At 35.3% G+C, this 5,712-nt stretch overlaps 1 pseudogene; it reads right to left on the bottom strand.

Annotated features, from left to right (window-relative positions):
* On the bottom strand, positions 1–1,602 carry LOC125480757 (annotated as a pseudogene).
* Positions 1,603–5,712: the final 4,110 nt, after the last annotated feature.

The raw sequence follows: 5,712 nt of genomic DNA, 5'->3' as shown, positions 1-5,712 counted from the left end.
TTAATGAGCTTATTTATTATTGATGATACATCATTTAGTCTGCAAATTTAGTCTACAAATTTAATCTTCCTAGCATTACCCATATCCAATCATATAAAAATCTAAATCATTAATCAGACTTTTCCAATACTAAGTGCCAGTTCAAATTTAATAGAGAAAACTAAATGTATCTTGATCTGTGTTTGAAAAATTAACACAAAAATTGAAAAGAAAAAAAAGAACCCTAATTAGAGAGAATCATTCACAAATCCAAATAATCCTTCAAATCCCAAGGGAAACATGGATATAGTTTCCATGAATTTCCATGCATCTTGAAGATCTTCACCACCCTATCCTTTGTAGAAGATCTGCTATCCATCTGCAACAATGCCAGAAGCTTCTTCACCGATCCACAAATCAACATTTCCTCCAACACCCTCTCCGTCGGATGAAAATTACAAATCAACCATATGATCTTCACCCCAATCTTGGTGGCAGCATTAGAAACATACAACATGTTTTTGGAAACTGCAACAATGCCCATACTATGTTCCACCAAGGCCTGCCTTCCCTCAGCACATTCACATAACAACTTTATCACTTGCAACATTTTTTCACATTTGGATCTTTTGGAGTCTGGCAGTAGCTCTATAAGGACACAAACTGCGCCTGCTTCAATTGCCCTCAACTTGTTTTTCTTTGATGCTCTTAATATTTCTATCAAGACTTTCAAGGCACATGAACTTGCTTTGCTACAAATTTCATCCGAAACAAGCTCCAACACGGATTTAAAAAATCTATACCTTGATCTTGTATCACGAAGCTCCAATCATATTCAGTTTTCGCCATCTTCTCGAATATGGTAATGGAATGGAGCCGTGCCTCAGTGCTTCCTCGCTGAAGCATGACAGTCATCGATCTGGTTGATTCTTGCTTCGATAACAATTTAAATGTTTTCCCTTCTCCCGATATTGGAAGTTGGTGAAGAATACAAAGAGCCTCCTCACAAGCCCTAAACGTTGTGAAATCCGAGCTCTCCAGGAGAATTTGATCAAGAATTTGGACAAGAACTTCGACCCCGTTAGATCGAATAAAATCATTTTTCATCTCATCATCTATCTCGATGATGGAACGAAGTTTCTTTATCGAATTTACCTTGAATGGGGATGACATGATTGTGTTGAGGAGCGCTTGAATTTCGTCATGGTTAGCTGAAGGCCTTGGTGTAGATGATGTTGAGCAAATAACATTTTTCGCATCCTCTTCGGTTTGCCATGCAACAATGAGCCTCTTGAGGGTGTGGTTCGGGATCATGTCAAAATTCTCAAGGCTTTGCATTGTAGCTGGGCATGTTTCCTTCTTGTAGGAGAAGAACCATTTCTCTATGTTGTTGCGTTCATAGGTGACGCCGGTGGAGATGGTGACGGGGTCTTTCATGAGCTCCATAGAAATGGGACATCTGAAATGGTATGGAGGAAAGTCGTGATCTGCAGGTGTGTTTTTCTCTGACATCTCAAGATCCTCCATTGCAAAATCAAAGAGAAGTTGAGGGGGCTATGACTTATGAGATTAACAATATCAAGCTCTCGTCTCATACATATGAAGTGAGAGGGGAGGAGGGTGTGAAAGTCCAATAAAGGGAAAAATTCAAAGATAAAGGGAAAAATTCAAAGTCAGTATATGGATATGCATTTAATTAGTAGCTAACATTAAATGTACCAGCAAGCACAGGAAAGTTCCTTTGTTTTGATTTTATTTTTAATTTTTTAAACTTTAATTTAAGTCTAATATTATGTATCATGAGTCTACCATAATTGTGGTGATATTCCTATCTGGCCCATTTCCTTTTGTTATTTTGCATTCTTATAAAAAAAAAAATCTAATATATATGTGATATCCACCGCTGGAAGAAACGTGGTAATACATGGTAAGGAGCTTGACCCAAAACATAAAACATGGTAAGAGCACCATTGCGAATTGACGAGGAGTTACTTTGTTCATGCGTGTATTGGGTGTTTGACCATGATTAAGATTAACTTCCTTTACAGAAAATTTAAATTAAAAGAAATGGGTTATTAATGAAAAAGGAAAAGAGCATGCCAGTGAAAATTTTTCTGCTTCACAAATATGGCATCAACATATTATTTGAGTACATTTGTTTGCAGGTTAGACGTACACAATGAGGAGCCAATTAATTTACAATAAAATAAATTTTTAGAAAATTCAAATATATACGGTATAAAATCGGCTCATTCCTGGTTGTAACATGAACGGAATTTTTTTTTTATCTTTCCTTCTAGATAATTTGGTTGTGACAGCAATATTATAGTCACTCATTTGGGAATAGGCCTCATTTTATCCAATGAATTTAGATTTTATTGAGAGTGAATCTTACATTGGAAAATTAAAACGTACAACCCAAAACATTTACCACGTCATATACTATGAGTCGACATGATTGATATGTTTAACTTCTAGAGTAAATTTATTAAATACAAATACATGTTATAATTTCAGTGAAATTTTTACACCATGATAGTGTTTTGAGTACACCAAAAAATATCTCCTAATAGAAACTAAAACTTGATGATTTGAATTCACAGCTCATCTGAAGATCAGGGATCCTTTTATTAATAACATAGGGTATAGGGCAAAGGGCATAGGGAAGATTATAAAAAAATTGGTGTGTGAATACAGCATATACATGAATATATGTACAAGATTTCAACCTATAGAAGACCGTTTCGGGAGTAGACTTTCGAAAGGTTGGCTATATTACCACATACATAATACATCTACATCATGCGCTGCGCGCGCAAGACATGTATGGCTTGAGTCTCCAGTTTTCTAATTTTTCTTTTTCTTTTTCTAAAAGGTGGAGAGTTTTCAACTATATCTATGAATTTTCCACATGTTTCAAATCATACTCACAAATACAGGGCGATACTGCGAGGCTGACATATTAATAACTTGTAGATATCAACCGTTGAGCTGCCTGCTGACAATGATATATACCATCTACCTCTCTCCAGGTGAAAATCTGATCCAAGACAATAAAAAAATTGGAGTTTGATCAGCCATGTTTGACAGAATAATAGAAAAATAGATTTGATGATCAAGCTAGTTTGACAAACATCATTGTATTTGTTTAATCTGTCCAATAGTACATGGTATGCAAAAGAGAGCTACAGGAGTTGACAAACTTCTGTATAAACTGCCTTACCTCTATCTAATATCAAATATTAAAAAAAAACCCGAGGTTAGTCTAATAGAAAGCATGCATGATGCAGGGAGCAGTGTGGTGGGAAAATAAAAAAGAAATTAAAATGAATAGGATAAGATAGATCGGTAGGGTCTGTTATCTTCAGGTACAAGGAGAGACCTGAAAACTTTAAAAACTTCACGTCTAGTACCAGCCTCCAACATAGACAACTAAAAGAACAAAGCAACAAACTCTTAACAAGAGCAATGCACTTAAAAATGAGTTTACAATTCAAATTTCAAAATTATATTTCAAACAACTTCTCTTTTATGCCTTACAAATACAAATATTTATAGAAGCTTAAACCTCCCTCATTTAAGACAAATACATGATATTATAATGAGATAATATAAATAACCAAGATAATTCCTTTTAATCCATCCCACTAAAATGTTATTACATAAAATTCATTGTTGAAAAAACCTTGCAATTCTTCATGAATTTATCTGATAGTTGAGAAGATTTCTAAAAACCAAATGCATCTTATGTAACGTCCTGCATTAAACAATTGGAATCCTCAATCCGTGTTCGAACTCCCCCATATTCATTTATTTTTTTGGCCACCTGCTCTACTTTAGCTTATTCATTTGACCTGGAGTCAAAAGTATGTTACCACCTCACGTAGTCAATAATGTGTACTAGTTGTACTGAACTGGAGCGTACATAACGAATCACTACCAAGCAGGGTAATTTTATTACGTGTGAAATAAAACAGAGGAGAAAATTCAAAACATATCACTGTTATCCGGTAGTCTAGGCCTGAGCTCATCCTTTTTTTTTTGTGCATTTTATTTTTTAGCCCAATTACAGATCAAAACCATATAACTTTGTTTTTACTGTTTCATTTTGAATTCAGAATTTACATATGGACACTTTTCAAAATCTCAGAATCTCAAAGTCTAACAGTTATGTGAAATGAAACAAGACAAATTTACACTTGGAAGTTGACAAAATTCATGAACTACAGACTTTTGGTATATTCGTCACACAAGTTGCTATATCACATGTTATAATACAAGAAGAGAAACCCTAAGAAACATATTTACAAGTATTGTATCATCTTGTGTTCCGAATATATTTAAAAAATCTCTTTGTTAAATAATTCTTGAAAGTTTAACGACGCAAATTGGATATCTTATAATTTTATGAACCCAATGCCAGAGTGATGCAGGATGGGAAATAAATGATTCATTTGGCATGGAGCATTGTAGATTATTGGAAGACATATTTATGTGCTGGAATAAAGAGGGTTCTTTAAAACAAACAGCTGATAAGATTAATTTCAAGACGTTTTTTTATGGCTAATCATAACAGCCAGTGCGTTTTTTTGGCTGATTGGATTATTATGTTTATGTAATTTTCAGTTTTAGGTGTTTTTATGTTTGTTGCCTTTTTAAATTCTAAATGTAAGTTACAAAATGGTTATGAAAAATCATTTCTTTTTGTAAGATGGGGGAGTTGAACGTTTTTGACACCCCGATCCATAAAGTCCACTTGGACCTTGAATCGAGCTATGCTGGCCGACACCTGGAAGGTGACGAAGCCATAAAATGTGATAGAGTGTAGAAAAATGTGAATAATTTGAACCTAAAAATTTTAAATACCAGAGCATAAGTAAGGTATATGAGTGTGGGTAAGAATCATACCCTCAGAAGTATCCATCCATACTAAGATTCACCATAGATCCTTGTCGATATAAACTCAGTAGCTAAAACCTGGACGGCACCAAACAGAGAGTGTGAGTGAGCAATAAAACCAAGCTTCCCAAAGTTATTACCTCTCTAAAAGTAATGCCCCTCAATGTAAAACCCGTATCGTTTTCCATAAGACAATACAACATATATACATATATCCAAACCATACTCAGAAATGGCTAAAACCACGGTTTGCCATCAACTCCACCATGCATTAATAAGTAGGCTAAATGAACTTAATCAATACAAAATTATATATCAGTCGGAGTCATCTAATACGACATGAGCCATCTAATATGACATGTACAACTTATCCATATCTCATCAATCATGACTAGCATATAAGTCGGAGTCACCTATAGTGATCTGTACGACTTATCCATATCTCATCAATCATGGTTAGCATATAAGTCGGAGTCACCTCTTGTGACCTGTATGACTTATCCATATCTCATCAATCATGCCTAACATATAAGTCGGAGTCACCTGAAGTGACCTATACGACTTATCCATATCTCATCAATCATGCTAGCCAATAGCTCAATAAGTATACCTGCACACGAGTCGGAACCACCTAAAGTGGTCTGTACGACAAGATTGGGTGTAAATAAATCCGCTTAAGTGCTACAATTACGTGAAGACTGTGCGAATAATCGCGAGTCACCTACGAGTCAGAACCACCTAAAGTGGTCTGTACGACATGACTGTGCACCTACCTTGGATCCAAGGTGAATGTAAGGTGCTGGAGGTGAACATCACGTGAAGGACTGTACCCTG

The sequence above is a fragment of a genome, unplaced genomic scaffold, assembly GCF_019419815.1.
Source record: "Pyrus x bretschneideri cultivar Hongxiangsu unplaced genomic scaffold, Pyrus_bretschneideri_v1 Contig35, whole genome shotgun sequence".
NCBI lineage: Eukaryota > Viridiplantae > Streptophyta > Magnoliopsida > Rosales > Rosaceae > Pyrus > Pyrus x bretschneideri.
This window is presented reverse-complemented; position numbering and strand designations above follow the sequence as displayed.